The 14241-nt window shown below is 39.0% G+C and overlaps 1 protein-coding gene across 3 annotated transcripts in view; it reads left to right on the top strand.

The window, feature by feature from the left end:
* The window catches only part of LOC106060200 (leukocyte tyrosine kinase receptor-like), a 190196-nt gene that overhangs the window by 53150 nt on the left and 122805 nt on the right, over nt 1–14241 (top strand). For 2 of the 3 annotated variants that reach the window (XM_056022529.1, XM_056022527.1), the window contains one exon: nt 1842–2039. The exons of the other annotated variant lie outside the window; for it this stretch is intronic. The gene's annotated coding sequence lies outside the window, so the exon portion shown is untranslated. The remainder of the gene's footprint in view (nt 1–1841; nt 2040–14241) is intronic. 3 annotated transcript variants of the gene reach the window in all.

Here is a 14241-nt window from a genome sequence, read left to right as displayed (position 1 = left end):
CAATCAAGCAGGCCTACAAGAAGTTCTCTTGCAAGAGCAAAAATAAAAAAATAAATAAAAAAACACTTTGGGTTTATTGATTGCGTGTTTCTTTGTGCATCCAATATGTATGAATAGTTTGTATCAATTAAATATTGGAGTATAGGTACTTTTTTTTTTTTTAGTTTTATCTTTCTATTTAACTGTCTAAATATTTCTCTCTCTTTCACTTTCTCTCTTCCTCCCTCTCTCTTCCCCCCTCTCTCATTCTTTTATATTCTTTATTTCTCTTTCTCTCTTTTTCTGTCTCTCTTTCTCTTTTCTCTCTTTCCCTTTTCCTCTATCTCTCTCACTTTGTTTTTTTCCTCTCTCTTTCTCTCTCTCTCTTTCTTTTTTTCTCTCTTTTTCTTTTTTCTCTCTTTCTCTCTCTCTCTTTCTCTCTCTTTCTCTTTTTTCTCTCTCTTTTCATTTCTCTCTCTCTCTCTCTTTCTATCTTTCTGTTTTTCTGTCTCATTCTTTCTCTTTCTCTTTTTTTCTCTCTCTTTTCATGTCTCTCCCTCCGTCCCTCTCTCTCTCTCTCCCTCTCTTTCTCTCTCCCTCTCTCTCTCTCTCTCCCTCTCTTTCTCACTTAAAGACAGACAGACACTTCTTTTTCTGACCCAGTCATTTTTTTCCACAACTTTCTAATTTCATTATCTCTTTTTTTTCCCTTTCTTTTTTTACTTTTATGATCTCCCTCTCTTTTGTCTCTTTTCTCTCTCTACCACACACACACACACATACACACACACACATTTCTTCATCTAACCCTTCAAACTTTCACGCACTCTCTCTATTTCATTTTCTTTCCCTCTCTCTCGTGGTTTGGGTATCACTGCTCCAAGGAAGCGAAGATAGAAGAAAACTCTTACGCTTGAAAAAACTTCTTTCTGACCCAGTTCAAGTTGATATACTCATTAGGTCAACCAAACCTGGTATTACCAGATAATTAGATTCACAATACAGATCGATATCAGATAACCAGCAGTGATGTTTGATCACATTTGTATCTCTTTCTTTTCTAACCAGCTGTCTGTATGTTCTGTCTCTCTCTCTCTCTTTCTCACACACACTCCCGCTCTCTCACTCTCTCTCTCATTCTCTCTCTGTCACTCACTGTCTCAATCCCACTCTCTTTCTTTTTCTCCCCTCTCTCTCTCCCTCCCTCTCTCTCTCTTTCCCCCTCTCTCTCTCCCTCCCTCTCTCTCTCTTTCCCCCTCTCTCTCTCCCTCCCTCTCTCTCTCTTTCCCCCTCTCTCTCTCCCTCCCTCTCTCTCTCTTTCCCCCTCTCTCTCTCCCTCCCTCTCTCTCTCTTTCCCCCTCTCTCTCTCCCTCCCTCTCTCTCTCCCTCTCTCTCTCTCTCCCCTCTTTCTCTCTCCCCCTCTCTCTCTTTGTCTCTGTCACTCACGCTCTCTCTCACTCCCAGTCTCTGTCTCTCTCGTTACATTTTAGACCAGCCTTGACAGCAGAAGTAAAGTGACCTTTGAACTAGGCTTAGAGACGCTTTTGGGGGTTCACCTTTGTTGTAAAGTAGCAATAATACATAAAACACTAAACCCTAATTTACATGTACAAAAGCAAAACCTAATAAAATACTCAGAAAGAGAAATAGCTAAAGGCACATTTCTTATTCTGTATGCTAGGACAAAACCATGGAAGTGCTCCTTCTTCCCTAGTGCTTATAGAGGTTAAATGCGGCACTCAGAGCATCTGTCGTTGATAGAAGACAATTAAAGAATGTTATCTAAGGCGTAAAGAAAAATATAAATATGTTGTTTTTTTTTGGTGCATCCGGTACAGAATGAAATTTTCTTCTCTCTTCAGTTTGTAGAAAACATTTCAAGATGGAGGAAGTATTAAACGTTCACTCTGACACTGCCACAATTTTAAACTTCTTTCAATACACAGTTCACAAGCAGTAACAGAGAGGTAGTAGAAGTAGAGATTCAAATCTTCTGTTAGGATATTGCTGTCTAGGAAAGAATCCAGTTCTAAATTTGAAAACAAAGGGCGATTACTCAGGTATGTAGATTGTAACGACCTTAATAAGAACAAAAGAAACATTTGTTTACCATCATTGAAGTAGTTTGTTTTTTTTTTAAATAAGGAGCCATTTGACAAAGTGTTTCATTTTAGAATTAAACGCTACAGCATTCATTTTTTTATAAATTACTTTTATAATTCTTATTCATTTTTCATTCAGTTCGCAACAGTGAAGCACACTTAACATCCTTGACCTTGTTTAGCTTATTGAAAAGTTGTTGCGAAAGTCAGTTATTAACATCATTAGTGTTTTGTATAGTGTCTCCACTTCTTGTCAGTATGTCATGTCAGTATGTCAGTATGTCATATCAGTATGCCAGTATATCATGTCAGTATGCCAGTATGTCATGTCAGTATGTCAGAATTGGAGCTAATCGAGTCTTTGGTGTGATGTTACAACTATGGTAAGCTGCACAATGATACAACAGTAATATGAAATTAATATTTCTCAATGCCACATACTAATTAGTGGGTCGAATCTCCTAGGTACAGTTGACACTGCTGCTGAGACCCAGTTGTGACCTACATATTTTGTCACATCTAACGAGTACAAATTAGTTGTCTTTCGAGGGTCAATTTAATGTTCAGTCGGTCTCACAAGTGTGGAGCTTTTTAAAAAAAAAAAAATTCCCGTTTTTTCTCTTTTACTAAAGAAATCCTTTTTCGTCGTCTTCTATTTCCCCATACGAAACGAAATAGCATTGGTCGGCTTTGTTCACGTGACCACATCTATTACATTCTGTATATGATTTTTTTTTTTAAATTCTCAAATTTTAGTTTTAATTGTAGATTTTTAAATATTGCGGGAAATGTATAAATAGCTAGCTTTTTGTGTGCATCTGGTGTACGAAGCCATGTTTGATAAGGGAGATAATTTAGTTTTGCATTTTTTTCATCATTGCAGGATCAGATTTTCTCATCTCTTCCGCTTGTAGCACTAAATAATTTCAAATTGGAGATTCGAGTTTCACTCTAGGATTAAAAACGTCACAACCTGTGGGCAGTTTAGACCAATAGCTTGTACAGACCGGTGACGTTATATCGCTGTCACTCTTAGTTAGTGAAAATAGGTCGTGGTGCTATTGAGTTCTGGCATAGACAGTGTTCGCTTCTCCTTGTTGTACTATTCTATGTTAAAACAGTTACATGTCATTACTCTATATGTCACTGTTCTATGTCATTGTTCTATATGTCACTGTTCTATATGTCACTGTTCTATATGTCACTGTGTATAGAACACTGTTCTATATGTCACTGTTCTATATGTCACTGTTCTATATGTCACTGTTCTATATGTCACTGTTCTATATGTCACTGTTCTACATGTCTCTGTTCTACATGTCACTGTTCTATATGTCACTGTTCTATATGTCTCTGTTCTATATGTCTCTGTTCTATCTGTCACTGTTCTATATGTCACTGTTCTACATGTCTCTGTTCTACATGTCACTGTTCTATATGTCACTGTTCTATATGTCTCTGTTCTATATGTCTCTGTTCTATCTGTCACTGTTCTATATGTCACTGTTCTATATGTCACTGTTCTATATGTCACTGTTCTATATGTCACTGTTCTACATGTCTCTGTTCTACATGTCACTGTTCTATATGTCACTGTTCTATATGTCTCTGTTCTATATGTCTCTGTTCTATCTGTCACTGTTCTATATGTCACTGTTCTATATGTCACTGTTCTATATGTCTCTGTTCTATATGTCACTGTTCTATATGTCACTGTTCTATATGTCACTGTTCTATATGTCACTGTTCTATATGTCTCTGTTCAACATTTCATGATCCTATATGTCATTATTCTATTTGTCTATATGTGTCGCATAAATCTAAAAATCATGTCATATGAAGACTTCAAAGTAAAGTAGCATATATACATAAAACAATGAGCCATAATCTTCAAATAGAAAAACAAAATTTAATAAAATACTCTGAAAGACACAAAGATAAAGGCACATTCCTCGTCCCATATGCTAGGACAAATGTTTACAAATACTCCTTCTTCCCTAGTGCTATTAGAGCATGAAATGGGTTGCCTGAGTCAGCCAATAAAAGCAATAACTTGGAAGAATGAAGTCATTGGTTAACACGCATGACTAGGTTAACCATGGAACACGCGTAGGACGTAATCATCTCCTTTAGTGAAGTAACGTCTGTATTTTATAAGATAAGTTAGGTACGAATTCTTTATTTATATTTTTAAATTAAGAATACGTGTCATTTTAATAAAAAAAAATATCATAACAGCGTGTTGTAAAAACTATGTAGTAACTATGACGTTGAGTAGAAACTGTAATTAGCACGAAATTCTTTCAGAGCGGACTCTTGTTCTAAGGTATTAATTACTGCCCCTTAGCACACACCCATAATTCCCCCGTAGACCTGGATCGACGTATTAAGGATTTTAAGAAGTCTGCTGTGTCTGCTGTGTCTGCTGTGGCTCTGCTGTGGCTCTGCTGTGGCTCTGCTGTGGCTCTGCTGTGTCTGCTGTGTCTGCTGTGTCTGCTGTGGCTCTGCTGTGGCTCTGCTGTGTCTCTGCTGTGTCTGCTGTGTCTGCTGTGTCTGCTGTGTCTGCTGTGTCTGCTGTGTCAGCTGTGTCTGCTGTGTCTGCTGTGTCTGCTGTGTCTGCTGTGGCTGCTGTGGCTGCTGTGTCTGCTGTGGCTCTGCTACTACTTTCAAAACATTCTTCTCAAGAGTAGTCCTTAAGGGAATGCAGGCATGACATGGCCTAAATTGTGCCGATGTGACTAAAATCAAAATCAAATCAAATCAAATCTAACCAAAGAAAACTTTCTTGACCCAAAACTTCGGACATTTTGATATTTCAATATAAACTGTAACTCTAAGACGCGTGGAACAAAAACTCCAATGCGCTCATTGAAGTTGCAAGAATAACTTTTTTGTAACAAACTGGATTAATGGGGAAACACGAGTCCATAAAAGTTAGTCTATTTTCAATCTATCCTTTGACTTGTATTGTTATTATCCAACCACAATAGTATCCAGAGAGATACCAAACACATTTTCTAAAGATCTTTTCTTGTAGGAAATTCGTTCTAATCTCTATCGGAGAGTTTCATTTATGGGAGATAACTATGAAAAGTGTTTTTTTTTTTTTTTTGTTTTTTTTTTATCTGGTGTACAGAAAAAGACTAGTGTTGATAAGTTATGAATTTCAAAAAGGTAAACATAAACTATGTGAAACCTCTTTGCACTGAAAGGTCACATTTTTTAGGCTCTTTCTTTTGTAGTAGAAAATAACTTTTATTCTTGACTTGATCTTTCAATATGACGGCCTTGACATTGTTTATTTATTTGACTTGTTTGAAAATCTTTATTTTTAGTTCCATTACATAGCCTCTGAATTTCTCAATATTGATTTTTCTTTTTTTTTTTCTGAGTTACTGTATTTTATTGCTTAACAAATGTAAATAAGATCTTGCAAGTTAAAGTGTAAATAAAGAGAAGATTACTCCGACTAAAATGTAATAATGAAAATCACTAATAATAGACGTTATCAAAAGTTCTTTCATTGGAAATGTAACTTTTATTATTGAGCTTGACAACATCAAGTAACGCTTATAGACCTGAATTGGCCCTATTTGAGATTTGGGGGCTCTTTTTGGGACTCTTTATAATTCCAGAGATTGTATGTCATTGCTAAATATTTCTTAGGGGCCCTAAGCTACACCTCTAGACTAGGATGAAGAAGTAAAGCAATAACATGTTTCCATTATTAGACTTACCATTGTATGTCAGGTTGGGCTACTTACCGTAAAGTGTTGTTTCCTACACTGTTTTGTTAAAGGCGAATACGAAATATATAACATTTCTGATTAATAGTATACCCAGAACTGGTGCAGGAGGCAGTGGGCTTCGGTTAGGGCAGAATTGATTTAGGAGGCAATGGGCAATTTAATCAAACTTTCTCCAAACACACACAAAAACACACACAAACATACAAATGCAAATAACGAAGGTTTCTATAAATGGGAAAGAGGCAAGATGCATTGATAAGTGCAGTGATTCCTAAATTGCAACCCGCGGACCTCATCCTGCCCGTGTTGCGATGCCATCCAGCGCTTCAAAACTCGTGTCCACAGTGTATATCGAAGCGGCAGAGATTTGGTTCCATTGGTGGTGACAATTTTTTTGGTGATGTTTCTTGACAGAGGTGTCGGCAATATTAGGCGCCCTCTTTCTGAAAAAGGTTCACCACCGCTGCTTTACAACATGAAATAGAGTAGGTACATATGTTAGAGCGGTTGGTTGATGATCCAAGAATTGCTGTTCAAATCCTCAGATGATGGTTTCTAAAAGACAATCAGAAAGAAAGACTTTATGAATCAGTTTCCAGTGATGAATTTAACTAAATGAGTAATCGAAACCCTAGACACTTCCTGTCGAGTGTCTTTCAAGAAACAAACATACGTATCGATCTATTGGTGTCCACACTTGGGGTGCGTTCTGTTCTCATCGGATTCTTGGTTTGAAGACTCGATTCCTAATTCATGGTCTCATCACGTATTTTCTTCGAGATGAAGTTATATTTGGCGGACTGGCGTGTCATAGGGGTGGTGGTGGTGGGGGGGGGGCGGGGAGGCAGTAACGGGTGCAGTGAGGAGTGATTGGGGAGCCGGGGAGTAATATCTAATGTTACCATTCGTTTAGGAACAAGGGGGAGAGAATGGATAACTCAATCAGACAAAACTCGCGCGAGCCTTTGGAGAAGGAGAAACTAAGGGGATGTGGGGGGGTGAGGGGGGATGAAAGGGGAGGGCACTGCGCAAGATGTAATCAACTCTTCGCGTCTTCTTCACGAGTTCACTCCCTTTACGCAGTTCTTCCCTTGGTAATGTTAGAGACGGACTCCAGCTCTGTAATCGAATATAGTCCGATACCTCTTTTATCTTTTGTATTGCATGAGAATCGATTTCAATTTTCAGGTTTGACCTAACCCCCCCCCCTCGAGATTTTAAAATAGCTTTTAATTAATTCTAAGTTAAATAGGTTATATCATTCTTTATGAACATTATATGCAAGATTCTAAATATATGCCTGTGTGTTATATTTAAATAAAAAAAAATACACCACATGTCTGTATTACTGCTGTTTAAATATAGGTTGTTTTATCTATACTTAAAAATTAACCGTAATTTTAAATGGTTTAAAATATTACTTTAGAAAAAAAAAAGAATCGCGAAAAATTGAACCTGAATCGATTCCAGAATTTCTAGAATCGTCCATTCTAAACGCTGCTTCTTATAGTCCTTGATGTATTGTGTTGTCCCCCCTGACTGCTGTAGTGCCCTGAGAACGTTGTCTCGCTACTGGAGGAATGGGGGCAGTAACTCTCAGAGTTCCTTTAACCTCAATGTATTATCTCCCTTAGCTGTTGCCATGGTGGAAAAAAATGCTTTTTATTTTAGTTCGAGTGTTAGTTACACAAAATTTAATCAAACTCCAAACATTTCCCCCCCCCCAAAAAAAAAAAATAACACACAAATTCAAATAACGAAGTTTGTGTGTGTGTGTGTGAATGAGTAGGAGGCAAGAGGCATTGGTTATGGCAGATCTGATGTAGGAGACAAGAGGAATTGGTTAAGGCAGAGTTGATGTAGGAGACAAGTGGCATTGGTTAGGGCAGAGCTGATGTAGGAGGCAAGAGGCATTGGTTAGGGCAGAGCTGATGTAGGAGACAAGAGGATTTGGTTAGGGCAGAGCTGATGTAGGAGGCAAGAGGCATTGGTTAGGGCAGAGCTGATGTAGGAGGCAAGAGGCATTGGTTAGGGCAGAGCTGATGTAGGAGGCAAGAGGCATTGGTTAGGGCAGAGCTGATGTAGGAGGCAAGAGGCATTGGTTAGGGCAGAGCTGATGTAGGAGACAAGAAGCATTGGTTAGGGCAAAGCTGATGTAGGAGGCAAGAGGCATTGGTTAGGGCAGAGCTGATGTAGGAGACAAGAAGCATTGGTTAGGGCAAAGCTGATGTAGGAGGCAAGAGGCATTGGTTAGGTCAGAGCTGATGTAGGAGGCAAGAGGCATTGGTTAGGGCAGAGCTGATGTAGGAGACAAGAAGCATTGGTTAGGTCAGAGCTGATGTAGGAGGCAAGAGGCATTGGTTAGGGCAGAGCTGATGTAGGAGGCAAGAGGCATTGGTTAGGGCAGAGCTGATGTAGGAGACAAGAAGCATTGGTTAGGGCAAAGCTGATGTAGGAGGCAAGAGGCATTGGTTAGGGCAGAGCTGATGTAGGAGACAAGAAGCATTGGTTAGGGCAGAGCTGATGTAGGAGGCAAGAGGCATTGGTTAGGGCAGAGCTGATGTAGGAGACAAGAGGCATTGGTTAGGGCAGAGCTGATGTTGGAGACAAGAGGCATTGGTCAGGGCAGAGCTGATGTAGGAGACAAGAGGCATTGGTTAAGTCTGAGCTGATGAAGAAGGCAAGAGGCATTGGTCAGGGCAGAGCTGATGTAGGAGGTAAAAGGACTTTTTTTTAACATGACAGTACGGATTTTGGAGGCATTGGTTAGAGCATTGGTTAGAGCAGGTCAGATCTGGTGTTTTATGAACTAAAGACAAAAAAAAATTAATTTAAAAAACAGACTTAAAAAATGCGGTGACCATTAAAATCGGAAAAACAGCTAATGGAACAGAAATCGAGTTTCTCACCTCACACTAAAAAAATAAGTCAATTACTTAAAGCCCTCAACCGACAGCTCGGTACTATTACTTGAAACAAATTTTGTCAAAGTATTGATCCAGGGGGGAAAAAAATCCAAAAGATATTTTCTCACTACGCTTTATTAATCACCAGTGCTTCTCAAACTGTACAGGTAATATAGATACTTAGAAGGGGTAGGCCCGATTCTTCTATGGGTGGATGCTACTTAGACTCGAATACAACAGAATGAAATAACACATGTATCGAAATCTGAAAATTGGGTCTAGCGAAATTCCCCCTTGTAGAGTGTCACCAGATAATGCCGAACATGGCCTTCAAAACTGCATTCTCCATCGAGAGGCCAGTTTGATTGTCAAAAGAGCTGAGCCGAATGCTCTTCGAGATCTAGGCATGTAAGCCTGCTTGAACAACAATTCTGTCTGGAAGAGATCCAAGTGAATGCCTATGTAAAGCATTGCTACTTCCGATATATCTGTCACTCTGGGCGCATGGACTAGAATGCATGGCCGAAGGCCGAGTACACCGGGAAGCTCCGCCATTTTCATATGTCGATAATCCATGCGCCGTTACTCAATGAACCGTTACACTAATGGCGAGCCCTGCACGAATAGCTTGGTACAACCATCGAGAGGCCCTAACATGACACTGGCCCCATATGGAATAGTTATACGTAGTCAAATAAGTGTTGGCCTCCTTCAGTCGTAACGACTATGTTGATCTCGTAGAACACTTTTTTTTCATGTGACTGTGGAGCCCTATTTTGGAGAGACACTCCCGTCCACATATATCGCAGGTTAAGGTGGCTTTCGCGGTATTGGCGTTCGCTGCCCATATACTACTTGGTCACCCATCTCTCTCCACGTAGTGCGGTCTAAGGCTATGTCTTCCCAATGGTCAGTATCAATGGTCACTGTTTTCATGTCCCGTTTGATTACATTCACATAACGTGCAGTGGCTAAAGAGAACAGTGACATAGAGAAGTTGTCTGTTTTCCTTGTCATTGATTTCTCCCTTTTATTTCATGTGTTTCTTTCTATCGCCTTCTTTTTTTTTTTCTACTTTTTCCCCCTCTAGCTCTCCCTTCCTCTCGTACTCTCTCTCTCTCTCATTCTGTCTCTCATTCTTGACCTACGTCGATCAATCTATTCTTCAAAATCCGTGAAACGATTTGTAATTAAAAAAATAAATGATAAATCATATCAGATCTGGACTCAAGTCATGCGTGAAGCACATCTCCACAGGAGTGCTAAAATATTTCATATCCGTTCTCCTTTTTGTTTTCTTTTTGAGTTGTGAAATTGCTGAAATTGTCTCGGGACCGGGGAGTCTGTTGTTACAGGGGCGTAGTCATAAAGGCTTTTGGAAAGGATATAAGAGTGGTGCGGATCAATGATTTATTTTGTGAGATACAAACTGAGGACAGAAACGACGGGGGAGGGGATGCAGATGGAGGGAGGGAATGGCGGGTTAATTCAATTCACGAGGAAGGCCGCGCGCTATTCAAATTATGAATTCATGAAATTAGGGTACAAATAAATATCGAGTGACAACGATAACATTCTTTCAGAAAGTTTAAGCGAGAGAGAGAAAGAGAGAGAGAGAGAGAGAGAGAAAGAGAGAGCGAGAGAGAGAAAGAGAGAGCGAGAGAAAGAGAGAGAGAGAAAGAGAGAGAGAAAGAGAGAGAGAGAGAAAGAGAGAGAAAAAGAGAGAGTTCTCAGTGGCGTGGTGAAGGTATGGATGACGAAACACGCGAACGTCAAACTCAGACTAACAGGGGGAGAGAAAGAGAGAGAAAGTGAGAGAAAGAGAAAGTGAGAGAAAGAGAGAGAAAGAGAACGTGAGAGAAAGAGAGAGAAATTGAGAGAAAGAGAAAGTGAGAGAAAGAGAGAGAAAGAGAAAGTGAGAGAAAGAGAGAGAAAGGGAGAGAAAGAGAAAGAGAGAGAAAGTGAGAGAAAGGGAGAGAAAGAGAAAGAGAGAGAAAAGGAGAGAAAGTGAGAGAAAAAGAGAGAAAAGGAGAGAAAGTGAGAGAAAAAGAGAGAAAGAGAGAGAAAGTGAGAGAAAGGGAGAGAAAGTGAGAGAAAGGGAGAGAAAGGAAGAGAAAGGGAGAGAAAGAGAAAGAGAGAAAAAGTGAGAGAAGGGAGAGAAAGAGAAAGAGAGAGAAAGTGTGAGAAAGGGAGAGAAAGGGAGAGAAAGAGAAATAGAAAGAAAGGGAGAGAAGGGAGAGAAAGAGAAAGAGAGAGAAAGTGTGAGAAAGGGATAGAAAGGGAGAGAAAGAGAAATAGAAAGAAAGGGAGAGAAAGGGAAAGAAAGGGAGAGAAAGGGAGAGAAAGAGAAAGAAAGAGAAAGTGAGAGAAAGGGAGAGAAAGTGAGAGAAAGGGAGAGAAAGTTAGAGAAAGCGAGAGAAAGTGAGAGAAATGGAGAGAAAGTGAGAGAAATGGAGAGAAAGTGAGAGAAAGGGAGAGAAAGTGAGAGAAAGGGAGAGAAATGGAGAGAAGATGAGAGAAAGGGAGAGAAAGTGAGAGAAAGGGAGAGAAAGGGAGAGAAAGGGAGAGAAAATGAGAGAAATGGAGAGAAAGGGAGAGAAAATGAGAGAAAGGGATAGAAAGGGAGAGAAAGAGAAATAGAAAGAAAGGGAGAGAAAGGGAAAGAAAGGGAGAGAAAGGGAGAGAAAGAGAAAGAAAGAGAAAGGGAGAGAAAGTGAGAGAAAGGGAGAGAAAGTTAGAGAAATGGAGAGAAAGTGAGAGAAATGGAGAGAAAGTGAGAGAAAGGGAGAGAAAGTGAGAGAAAGGGAGAGAAATGGAGAGAAGATGAGAGAAAGGGAGAGAAAGTGAGATAAAGGGAGAGAAAGGGAGAGAAAATGAGAGAAAGGGAGAGAAAGGGAGAGAAAGTAAGGGATATGGAGGGAAAGGGAGAGAGAAGTGAGGGAAAGGGAGAAAAAAGTGAGAGAAAGTGAGAGAAAGGGAGAGAAAGGAAGGGAAAGTGAGAGAAAGGGAGACAAAGGGAGACAAAGGGGGAGAGAAGTGAAAATGAGAGGGGTAGAGAGAGAGACATAATCTTATCTTATAAATTACAGACATGTTAGAAATCTCAATTTTTTTGTACACTTTGGATTCTGGGTAATCCTTATTTTGTGTATAAGAGGCGTTGGGGCTGAGGCTGTAGAACAATCAAAACCAATCAATGGGTTAACTAACAGCTTAACTTTATTAGCACTCTGGAGGAAAAAAGAAAAAGAGGCATGAGCTTACTTGACACACAACTGACCTGAGAAGGTCACTTCTTGAAAGTAATGAGTATATCATCTCAACTGGGTACAGACCAAAGAAACTGACAACCCGATGGAAAAAACTCAATGACCACGTACCATGTTCACAGACTAACATCAACATTTTTTAAGCCCATTAGTCATTGCTATGTGTCCACTCCGACTCGCCCTGGTCAGTGTTTTGTTCAGTCTTTTTGAAATGCCATCACCTGACATAACATCTAATTTATTTTTTTTTTCTTTTTTCTTTTTTTTTTTTTTTGGGGGGGGGGGGGGGGGGGGAAGGAAAACAGAAAAAAAAACAGTACACAAATTTGAAACGCCAAACGTTCTTGTCAGATTGTGAAAGAACTAATTAGACAATCGAAAAGGAAAATGAGGCGGAATTGGGGGGGGGGGGAGGGGAGGTTTATAGAAAAAGTAAGAAAGAATAAAAAAAAAAATAAACGAATAAAAAAAAAGAAGACGAACTGAAAGAAGTAATACTAGAAAAATTAGAAAGAATGATTTAAAGAAAGCATATAAGAAAGTAAGAAAAAAAACAACAAAGAGAATAATTAAGAAAGTAAGAAAGAATAAAAGGAAGAAAGAAAGAGTGACTAAATGAAAGAAAGAATGATCAACTAAAAGAAAGAAAGAAAGGATCATTGAAAGAAAGAAATAGTGACTAAATGAGAGAAAGAATGATCAACTAAAAGAAAGAAAGAAAGGATCATTGAAAGAAAGAAAGAGTGACTAAATGAAAGAAAGAATGATCAACTAAAAGAAAGAAAGAAAGGATGATTAAAAGAAAGAAAGAGTGACTAAATGAAAGAAAGAATGATCAACTAAAAGAAAGGAAGAAAGAGTAAAAGGAAGAAAAAAAGAGTGACTAAATGAAAGAAAGAATGATCAACTAAAAGAAAGAAAGAAAGATTTTATCTTGTGAGGAGTCATGTACAAAAGGCGTTGAGGCTGAGAGGTCCTTAAGTAAAGTATGGATGGCTGCCTGGTCGTGGATGGCTGCCTGGTCGTGCGGTTTGCGCGCTGGGCTGTCGTTCGGATTTATCGACGGTCGAGGGTTCAAACCCTGCCCGCTCCCATCCCCCGTCGTCCTGCGGGAGGTTTGGACTAGGAAGTAAACTATCTTCAACTCTGAAGGAACATCCGAAACATGTAAAACATTTTACATATTACAAACATTAAAATGTATAAATAATAAATATTTATGTGAAGAAGCTTTACAAATTGATTGAGAGTAACTGAATACAGTTAAAATATTGAGACTTTATTTTTTTTTAAAAATGAAATCCATCTTTTTAAGAACCAACAGATACAAACAATGGGAGATAACGTCATGAGCGAGTGACTTCCGTTGAATGCTAAGTTGGTTGAAAGTAAATTCTGGAATGTTCACTTAACTTCAAGTATCTTCATTACAATTCATGCTTAACAATAATTCGATTAATATATTTTGTATAGATGTCTTTTTTTTTTATTGAAACCACGACAACTGACTGACTGACTGACTGACCTCCCTAACTGTGTCCCCTTTTTTTTTGTAATCTACAAGTCAAGTGTTCTTCCAGACAAATCTGGTGAGACGTGGCTGTGTATTGTTTACAATTTTTAAACCAAAGTTTGACACGATCTAGGACGTCTTGCGGATTTTACTCTTGTGCCATGGTTTCATTTGACTACTGTGCAACACCAACAGGGCCGGTCTAAGGCCACTGCAACCTATGCGGTTGCATTGGGCCCCGCGTTTTCATAGGCCCCGCGCTAATTCTATGTGTAATTATTAAATTGTAAAATATATAAGAAAAAATCCTGGAAATGTCCTGCATTTATTAAAATCTCCTAAAAAATAGACAAAATTGTCGTTTGTGGGTGTCATTCATTACGGAAAACGCCAATCCTACGCGCGATACAAAAGCCATTGTCAGCTTTCATGTCATAAAATGTAATAATCGGACGAATTTTCACCTAAACCTTAAATTCCAATAGCTTATTTACTTTTATAGTCATTGGCATATAAATATGCCATAGGTTGCAAGGTTCGTAAAGTAAAGTTGATTTTATCGCAATTTTGTACTTAGTAAAGAATGAATAAAATGCAAAGTCCAATTTATTTTCTAATACAAAATCTTAATTTTCAGTTATTATCCTTATCCCCCCCCCCAGACTAGGCCCCGCGCAATTAGTTTCGCATAGGGCCCCGCAATTGTTAGGACCGGCCCTGAAC

Source organism: Biomphalaria glabrata, chromosome 3 (genome assembly GCF_947242115.1).
Source record: "Biomphalaria glabrata chromosome 3, xgBioGlab47.1, whole genome shotgun sequence".
NCBI lineage: Eukaryota > Metazoa > Mollusca > Gastropoda > Planorbidae > Biomphalaria > Biomphalaria glabrata.
This window is presented reverse-complemented; position numbering and strand designations above follow the sequence as displayed.